The 9,731-nt window shown below is 42.3% G+C and overlaps 1 long non-coding RNA gene across 1 annotated transcript in view; it reads left to right on the forward strand.

Annotated features, from left to right (window-relative positions):
- LOC127588722 (uncharacterized) overlaps nt 1-6,305 on the forward strand; it is a 36,069-nt gene extending 29,764 nt beyond the window's left edge. Inside the window, exon 6 of the long non-coding RNA XR_007959171.1 lies at nt 5,135-6,305. This is a non-coding gene — a long non-coding RNA (uncharacterized LOC127588722). The remainder of the gene's footprint in view (nt 1-5,134) is intronic.
- The last annotated feature ends 3,426 nt before the right edge of the window (nt 6,306-9,731 follow it).

Genomic DNA, 9,731 nt, shown 5'->3' on the forward strand with positions numbered 1-9,731 from the left:
AAAGGTGAGTGAGTTTGTCACAAGCGTTACCCTGGCCTGAGCCAGAAAGTTATTTTATTGTCACACAACTTTTTTCTGAATGATTCCTATACTAGAAATGATCATTGACATTATAAATCAGGGTTGTCAAAGTCATTTTTATCGCGGGCTACATTATAGTTACCGGTTCCCTTGGTGGGCCGTTATGTCTGTGAAACCATATAAGGAAGTCAAGAATAATGGTTCATTCATTCATCGTTTAAGTTACTGGATTGAGGGCTTTGGTAACAAGAAAACATACAATAGCTCTCTTATATATTACATAGGAGAATTTGAAATGTTGGTACAAATTTTAGCAAGCATCATAAAAGTCAACATGTTTGATTTGCTTTTGCGGGCCACATCAAATGATGTGGCGGGCCAGATGTGGCCCCCCGGGCCTTGAGTTTGTCACCTGTGCTATAAATGAATGTTTTGAGAGTTTTCCTACAAGCACTAGTAGGTCAATGTCACTGTTCGGTGTAAATGTCCCCGCTACATAAATCGAGTGCTACCACTGACCGACAATCCAAACAAACCATACAAACCTCGACGAAAATAGGAAAACCTTTCTACAAAAAACATGATGAGAAATCATCCAAAAATAGCTTGTTCATATTTGTGCTCACTTCTCTACACTTGTTCACATGGTTGACAACTACAAATGGCTCAACAATCAGTAGTTACAGGGGACGCACCATATTTGGTAACGACACTTGGTGAGCGCGGCGGCCCATGCATTCCTACCTTTGAGGCGGTTGGGATTTATTGCAACCAGCAAAGAAACAAAAATAAACAAAAACAACCCATTATAAATTTCAACAATATTATTATAACACAGTGGCATTTAATACAAACGATTAAAATGTTTGGAAGTCATTTCAAATTATATTTCAATCTGAGTCACTGACGTCACTCACTCGGCCACACCATTTATTTATTTATCGTTAGGAAGACAGTAAATAATTGATGTCTATGTAGCTTTTGTACATAGATCATTAAGGGCTGGGCAAATATGAAAAAACTCAAATTATGTTTTGATTGATATTGAAATCATAATCAATTAAATGATAATTTATTACTATACTTCATCAACTACCAAAACTCAACTTTAATTATAATTTGAAATATCAAAAATAAGATAACGTGGTAACAAAGTGAACTAATAAGAGTAGAAGAAAAAAGTTGGAATGCAGCTTTGGAAGTGTTACTCGTTTTTCACAGATTTGGAAGAATATTCGCCTTTGTTTACTTTTATTATCTGAATGTGTTCCTGTACACCGTTTGGATGTGAATATTCGTTTTTTTGAAGGAATACGTATTTCACTCCTGGAACCGGATGCTAATGTTCTATTAGCCTGTTAATGGGATTTTACATTGTCTGCTCGTATTAGCATTGTTGATCTTTCTAAAGGACACGAATCATTTTTCTTCAACTATATTGTTTTATGATCATGAGAAGCAAAATCGAAATCACAGAGTTTCATTTCAAAGCCCAACCCTCGTAAATGTTGTTTTCACAGTTTCACTCCCATGGAGGTTGTCAATATTCATGACAAAATGAGTAAAGGTGTTGTATTAGGGCAACACCCTTCCCTCCAAACATATACTCTAGTACAGCATCCTGGATTACCCTCAGATGGCTCGGTCCTTTCTTTTTGCATGTGTCGCCCGCTTTTGGCTGCTGCAGCAAAAGTCGAGGCAGATGTACCTTATGTGCCAAAGCTTTCCCTCCTTCCTCTTCCCTTATCACTACAGTATTGCACCTCTGTCTGGGAGGCAGAGATTCTATCGTTTAGAGCAAAAGGATCTTTTAGTTGAAGGGGATTGGGGGGGGGCACTGGGTCTACCCCGCCTTGTGGAATGGACATGCTCCAAATCACTGTGATACTTGGCATCTGGGGTGCCATCAGTAGCTTAGCGTTTTTTTTGTTTTTGTTTTTTGTCTGCCCTCGCTGGACAGCGCTCACTAGTCTTTCCGCTGCAGACCACCACCATCTTGTTAGTGCTCACCTCTGCAGCGAAATCGTCCAACCGCCGTTGAACATTTGTCGATACTTCTAGCATGCCGGTTTTATTTATTAAACCAATCCTGTCTTCGCTGTAATCATTATTCAATTCATTGCCCTTATGTGCTTCACCCACACCTAACTTTGAAGTCTTACCAGCTTCCTACATCAGATTTATGCCTAACCAAAACGCTAAAATTATTCGAATGTTTTCTTCATCGTAATATATTTGCCTATATCTAGCCACTATAGATGTAAAATTGCAGAGAAAATTAAGACTTTCTCTTCGGAAAAGTGGATCTGAGGGTGGAGAACCACACAGATTTGTAACAACCGTGTTCGACCCCCCAAAAAAAAAAATCAGCTGTCCATTGAAAATACATAATTCACCTTCAGTTGTTGTGCAATTTATAATTTACAGTGGAAAATATTTTTTGGTCTTTGTATACCGGGTCATTTTGCCTATTAAATGAATGAATGTTCATATTTTGCCGTATTTTCTACTGAGCGCCTTTCAACAAAAGAGGCTGTTGCTTATCTGGGCATGTGAAATAAGATTCGTTGTTAATTAGTTAGGACTCAGGGGTGTCAAACTCATTTTTGTCATGGGCCACATCGTAGTTTGGTATTCCTTCAGAGGGCCATGATGGCGGTGAACCCAAATGCACGCCTCATATTGCAGATCCGTCCATTTTTAACATCCCTTATTCTGTTCAGCAAATTAATAAATAACTAGACTTGAAATCAGAGGCCAATAAAAATTGGGTTGTTCCGATATGATTGCATTTATTATAAATCCTCATAAGGACATTACAATAATAGAAAAAATATTTGAGCTGTGTAAAAATTTTTTTTTTTTGCTTTCCTGTATTCCAACACATGCGCTTCATCATTGTCATCACCAAGCCCGAGAACAAGTCAAGCGGGTAGATTGCACTACGAGGGGCAGTTTTCACATGAAACGTTAGAAGGATTTCAGCCTCTCAATAATGAAGACCAGATGTTGTGCAGTTATGCATAGGAAGTCAATTGTCTACACTTGCTACCGCCTGTGACAGTGATGCACACAGACCCCGGCGCTGCTCGTTACTGTATAATCAAATTCAACGAAGACCCTCTCTCATATTACTGCTTGTTTAAAAGCAGCACAGCGCATTCATGGAAGTGCGCGGGCAAAAATAGAAGCAGCGCAGGCGAGCTGCTCATGAATTCTCAAACACTTAAATTGTTTTTGTTTTTTTTCACATGAAGAGATCCTGATGTCGGGATTATCAGCAATTGTCGCAAACATAAATTGCTGTATATTCCTTTTTTTTATGAAGAGGTGATGGACAAATCTAAACTGTCGTATACTATACAATGAATCTCATGCTCTCCTCCTGCTGTAGCCCCTTTCTCTCATTTCACTCTTCTAGTCTTTTCCTCCTCATCTTACATACACTTACATACACCGCCAGCCTGTCTCTGTGACACACATACAGTCTCTCACACACACACACACACACACACATACACACACACACGACTTTTGTTTGGAGTCAGGCAGCATTGATAGGAGATCCTGTGGCCTTTCTGAGAAGAATGTTAATATGGCCGTGCTGGTCTCTCTCTGGGGATGGAGCGAATGGACTCCGGCTGCTAATGCACTGTCACACTAACCCAGCATGTGCACACCCACACACATACATCCACACGTTTTAGCAGTAGCAGCAGCAAGCAGACCTCGGTGCTGCCGGCTAATTATTTGAATTTAAAAGGGGTAGTTTGCAAGCCCTCCCCACCTGCCACCCCCAAAAAGAAAAAAAAAGTGTCATGAAGACTTGACAGTAGTAAATGATAAATATGATCAGTGACAATGAACATAATTGCCCCAAATTTTTATGATTCATTTTACGAATACATTTGGAACAAACTTTTGCCTCCAGCTTTGTATGGAACAGTCTATGGAAGATCATTTTCTGTTTAAAAAAAAAAGTGTACACACCGCTGCTCAAACGTCAGGTTTTTTTTTTTTTGTGATATACAAATGAGACCAAGATCGTTTACTTCAAAACTTTTTCCATTATTGTGGCTTAGGACCGGGACAACTCAATTTTTATTTTTATTTTTCGAGAGGCAAAGTAAAAATAAACAGCGGAGATAATGCAGTTGCACAAATGTGAACACCCTTTTTTAATTGAGACGTGGTTAAGTTCAGAATTAACCAAACACATTCAAATTCATGTTACCTGGGAGTCAGCAAACATCTGCCACGGTTTAAAATGCCTCTGATTAACAGCAAATAAAGTTCAGATGTTCTAGTAGGCTTTTCTGACTTTTTAAAAAACTTTTTGCTTTCAGGCAGAAGCCTTAAGGTTTTGTGGCAACAATGACTGCTATTTTGGAAGTGTTCATAATTCTTTCTACCTGACCTGGGGCCCCAGTGCCGGCTGAAGAAAAAAAAAAAGCATCTAAATGAATGTTGCCACCACCTTGCTTCAGTGGAGGAATGCTGTTGAGCAGTTTAGCGTTTGTGCTCAAACATAACTTTGGTCCAAAAATTCAGCCTTGGTTTCAAAATGTTGTAAAAGCACAATGAAAATCTCCCAAATGGGAACGTGCTTTACTACCCAATTAAAAAAAAGTTAGATTTCTTTGGCGGGCGGTTGGCATAATTAGAACAGGAAGTACAGTTTTAAGCTCTTATGCATTATTCTTCTCCATTGCAAAGTCTCTTTCATACTCATTCACGCTTTCTCATTCCATTTTCCTGCTGTAAAGAGAGAAAATCCACCACAATGAGCCCCCCACCACTTCCCCCCGTCCTCTCTTCATACCCCCCGCTAACCTTAGCCCTTTCTTAATAAAGTTTAAGTATGATAATAGCCTCCAGGTTGCCATAGAAATGAGACAGGGCCCCCGTATGTGATTGTGGACCTGCAGGAAAACCAATTTCTCAGCTGCCACCGTTGGCCGGCTGTACTTTGTATCTTTTGACCCATTTTCCCCTTACGAAGCAGTCGTGCCTTCCTCGGGGCTTTCGTCCACCTTCTCCTGTTTGATGATAGGATAAATGTTAAAAGACTCCGTTAGAATTTCAATCCTCTGTGTTTATTTGCACATCACAGCAGCACTGAGAGCGCGGCCAGTCGCTGAATCCTCAGAGGTGGTCAGCGGCTGATCTGCTTTGAATGCCAACGCAAAGGTAACATGACTAAAGTGTCTGAAGACGAGGAGGGATTCGACACTCAGGGGCCCGCTTAAGCTTTGCTCTCAGTACAAATCCTCTCAATGTGTTTGATGTCCTACGGCAACTCCCAAAATGATTGCATAGTTGCGCTTTTGTAAAAAAATGATCCCAAACGTTATTTCACGCACGCTCTTTTGGTAAACTGGGATATGCACCAAAGTCCATGTTTGTGTTATCTTGAATATTGTTCTCCTCATGCTTGGTTGACATATTTTAGGACGTATATTTCGGATTAGCCATTAGACCTCCTAGAAGTGGAAATAAATGAAAGAAAATCCAGACTTGGTGCCACCTCCTTCGCTCAAACAGCTCCTTGAAGATTCTCAACAAGATTTTCGAGATTGTCTCTGGCAATATTTTGTCCACAGTGTTTGTTGTCCACAATCCAAGCAGGCCTTTATAGACCTTTCCGCAACAGAATAGGGCCCTTCCCATATTGTTGACACGAAGAACAGAATTGAGTGTCCATTTTTTTCTTTTGTGGCCTTCGCAGCCAATGGCACTCTTGGCCAAAGTCCACGTGGCACCAAAAGGCTTTAGCATTCCTGATGTCTGTGGCTAATCTGTGGTGTCAGCTTGTGTTAACGCTGCACTGCCAAATTTGAGTGCTCGCCGCGCGGGCGAATATTAAAAAAAAAAAAAGTCACATCAGCTGCATTCCTGGAGGGCGAGTGTGCGGAGCAAGGGTCACATAAGGTTGAACGGGGCTTGCGCGCTGAGCCGCGAGTACAGTAACGGTCCATTGGGCTGGAGAGAAGGCGGGGACCGTGCAGGACGGCACACTTGAACAAACTTCAAAGGGGGCTAGAGCGTTTTTTTTCCCTCATTGAAAGCAGCCTAAATGAGCTTTGGGGAGGGGGGGTTCGCCCCTGCTGTTAGACAATTGAGAGGCACGATGAGGGATGCCGGAAAAGGGCGGCGGGTCATATGTGCAGTTAATTATCTGCTCCTCAGCCTGCCATACAATTTCTGCATACCACCCTTATTGACCTTGACCCACTGGGAGGTAATATGCTGAATTTGCAAGGTCTTGCAAGTACAGTAGAAGTTCATAGAGCCCAACCGTGTGTGTGTGTGTGTGTGTATATATATATATATACACACTGTATATTTGGAAAGAAATCATTTTCTGACCAATTAACTGACATTATGATGATCTCTCCTTCTGATTACTTATACTCATGTGGTTGGGAATCACAGAGAAGAAGGAGTACTCAAGCCCACGGCAATTTGTCGACTCCTTGGTCCTTGAGGCCATTTTTGGGGACTTTGCAATATGCGCGCCGCTCCCTGCGAGTCCCAGTAGGACAACTGCAGGAATGTGATGGGGGTCAGGGGGTCAGACAGCCACGTGAAGTACACTCTTGCAGCGTGGCAACAGGTGTTGAAAGAGCCCCTCTCAAATCAAATCCAAATAGTTTTTGCTGTCTTACTGTATCTCGAAATCTTTTCTTGACTCAGCTTTGTGATGAATTTGTTTCAACAAGTGAGCCTTGCTCACATAGTGCGTGCGTGCTTGCGTGCGTGTGTACAAAGATAGCAAACGAATGTGCTGAAGCACATTGGTGTGTTGTGAGAGATCATCAGGCAGTGTTGCCAAATCATTTTCATGAGCTTTTGCTAACGGTGGCATTCGGTCTCTCTCTCTCTCTCTCTCAAACACACTCACACATTGACACACAAACAGATTTGGCAACCAAGGGCTTACCTAACCAGCGAGAACCAAACTGAATACTAAAAAAATAAACTACCTGGAACACTGCGTGCAGCCAATGATGTTTACACTGTGTGAGAAAGCACAAGTGAGTGTGGCTGTCAGAAAGCATAAGCCACTGAACTCAAGCGGTATTTGTGTGAAAATAATTGTTTGTAAACTTTTGTGAGTAAAGATTCCTTAAGTGCTCCATTTTTTCCCCACTTCTCTGGAGCGATGGAGAAGCTCATTCGTTATGAAAGAAGTCAGCCAAGTGGGACACTAGTAAATTGAAGAATCACTGTGTCTAAATTTGTTTTACTGAGATAAAAATGCATTTGTGGTGTTGCCTGAAACAATGCTGAACAGAACACCACGTGTGTCGGGCGAAAATGTCACCAAATTGTTTTAAAAATGATGATGAATGTTTCTTCATCCAGGCCAACTACATATACTGACAGGCAAAACAAGGTACTACTAAACCCGTTGCCTTGAATAATAATAATAATATAATAATAACATTTTTTATTATTGAATACGTCAGAATTCAATTCAACCGGCCCACATTTTACACCAAGTACATTTGTGCGTTCTGTAAGTTAAGATGAGATCATCCTAAATTGAGTGTGTATATTTTGGTGGTGTTTTTTATTTGGTGGCGTGCCGCAATATTTTTCTAATGTAAAATATGCGTCTTGGCTCAGTAACTGTTGGGGAAAAACTGTCCGAGAAGCCAGCATAGCGTCCGTGCCAAGGTACTCCTTCTCCCTCCTGAGAGAGGCCCCTGCACTATTCAAGCACTGTGAGGTCAACAAGTACAGATGATCACCCACAATGCCTCTGGACAAGTGGGGAGAGCGGGGGAGGGTGGGGGGGGTCTTTAAATATGCAGGGCTGTTCCTTTAAGATGGTTTAGCGCTGCCTGAAAGCAGAAGGAGGAGTGTGATGGAGGAAGCGGGCGACTGGAATCGTATCACCTCGCCGCGCTAAAACGTCTAAACGGACGCTTCCTGCCTTCTGCTGCAAAGCTATTAAATTGCAATTATTCATCATATCAAATTAGGGCTGTCGCTTTGCCCTCCGCTTCGCTGCGGAGAAAAGGAGCGTTGTTGCTAGGAGAAGGAGAGAAAGCAATCTTCTCTTATTGGCCGGCAGGCAGCGTAACTCGGCCCAATGAGAGCAACTGCCGCGCCAACCCCCCCCCCCCCCCCCCAACCCCATGCAGTCCTGATTAATATGTCAGACATGTTTTATGGGTTAACAGGAATCCGACTGGGTCATTTGTGATCCAGTACTACTACATTTGCCTGACTACAGTGCAAGGCAGCATTCTGTTGAGCTCCCACTCAGATTGACTCCATCTGTGTCTCTAATACCTTGTGACTAACTGACGCCCGTTCCGTGGGTGTCGTCAGCCTTTCCCACAGCCAGGAAAGGCCCCCGCTCCCCAGGATAAACAATATAGAAAACGGATACGGTTGACGGGAATACAACTGGATGCGGCAGAGACAATATGGAACGCGGGGTGCGGCGGGCCTGGCTCACAGTGTACAGTACTCGGAGGTCAGGGGGGCACACACGTGCACTCGAGCTTGGGCGTAAGTGAAAGCAGACGGACGGGTGCCGAGTGCAAATAGGAAATGAGCTTCGTCGCATTATCAGAAGGGAACGGAGAGCGCAATGAAAAACGGGTGTTTTTCCTGGTCTCTGTTTTAACAGTCGTCTATTGGAAACACATTGTGCACGCTGGACGCTGGAGCAAATTCGATTATTATATATATATATTTTTTTTTTAAGTGAAATGTTGACTTTTCATGTCGACGGGGTTATAGGAGTTTGTCAGTTAAGTACAAAAACAAGTTCAGAAAATATTCCGTTTTGTGTTTTTGTTTTTTTTAACTTTACCGATGTGCTAGATAATGTCACTCATACCCTTTGATGCGGTCACGGTTCTTTGCCCGGCCACTTGTTGCGAGCGAAAATTCATGCAGCTCAATCATATTGGCATGGCGGCAATGCTAATGACTGTTGGATTTCCAATGTTTGGCTCGTTGTTGCTTTATTCCCCCCCCCCCCACCCCCGCTTCTTCGAAAGTGCACATCTGTTCCCTAACCGCGCACACGGCCTCCAAATGACACTGAGCTGAGGCCATTCCAAATCTGCGCTGAATCTTAATTACAATGTACTTTGATATAAAACGAAATTATTTCATGCTTCTGTTCATAAGAATCAACATTTTCTGTTTTTAATGTGACAGAAGTATGACGTAAATAGAATGTACTCTGTCAAAGTACATGGTGCAAAATTCCATCGAGAGTGGAAATATTGTCCTGCAGCTGAGAGGGTCTCTCACACTAGATCGTAATTGTTTAATGGAGCGTGATATATTCTGTTTTCACGGGGCCCAAAAAGTCTCGTTGCACCCCTGCTGGGATATTTGTTGAAATTAATTCAATGTGACATCGCTTTAACTAAAAAAATTCCACCGGCCGATTTGAGTTGTGAAGGAACAATTAACCAGTTCCATGCATCTCTGGTGTTCTTTCAAGTGAGTGGGGGTTACAAATTGTCCCGTTATTAAAAAGTCACAGGTTTGAATCATCTCCCCCCTACCCCCCTGTTTAGCCATCCTAGCAACTGCTTCCTTTTTATCTTCAGCAGTTGAATGTCAGTGGAGCCATTAAGCATCACTTCCCAGATCTATTTACACCGACTGCATTTCAAATCCACACTCATCTCACCGAATTTGCACCAAAATACGTCTTCTTACCACCTTTTAAC

The sequence above is a fragment of the Hippocampus zosterae genome, chromosome 16 (assembly GCF_025434085.1).
Source record: "Hippocampus zosterae strain Florida chromosome 16, ASM2543408v3, whole genome shotgun sequence".
NCBI lineage: Eukaryota > Metazoa > Chordata > Actinopteri > Syngnathiformes > Syngnathidae > Hippocampus > Hippocampus zosterae.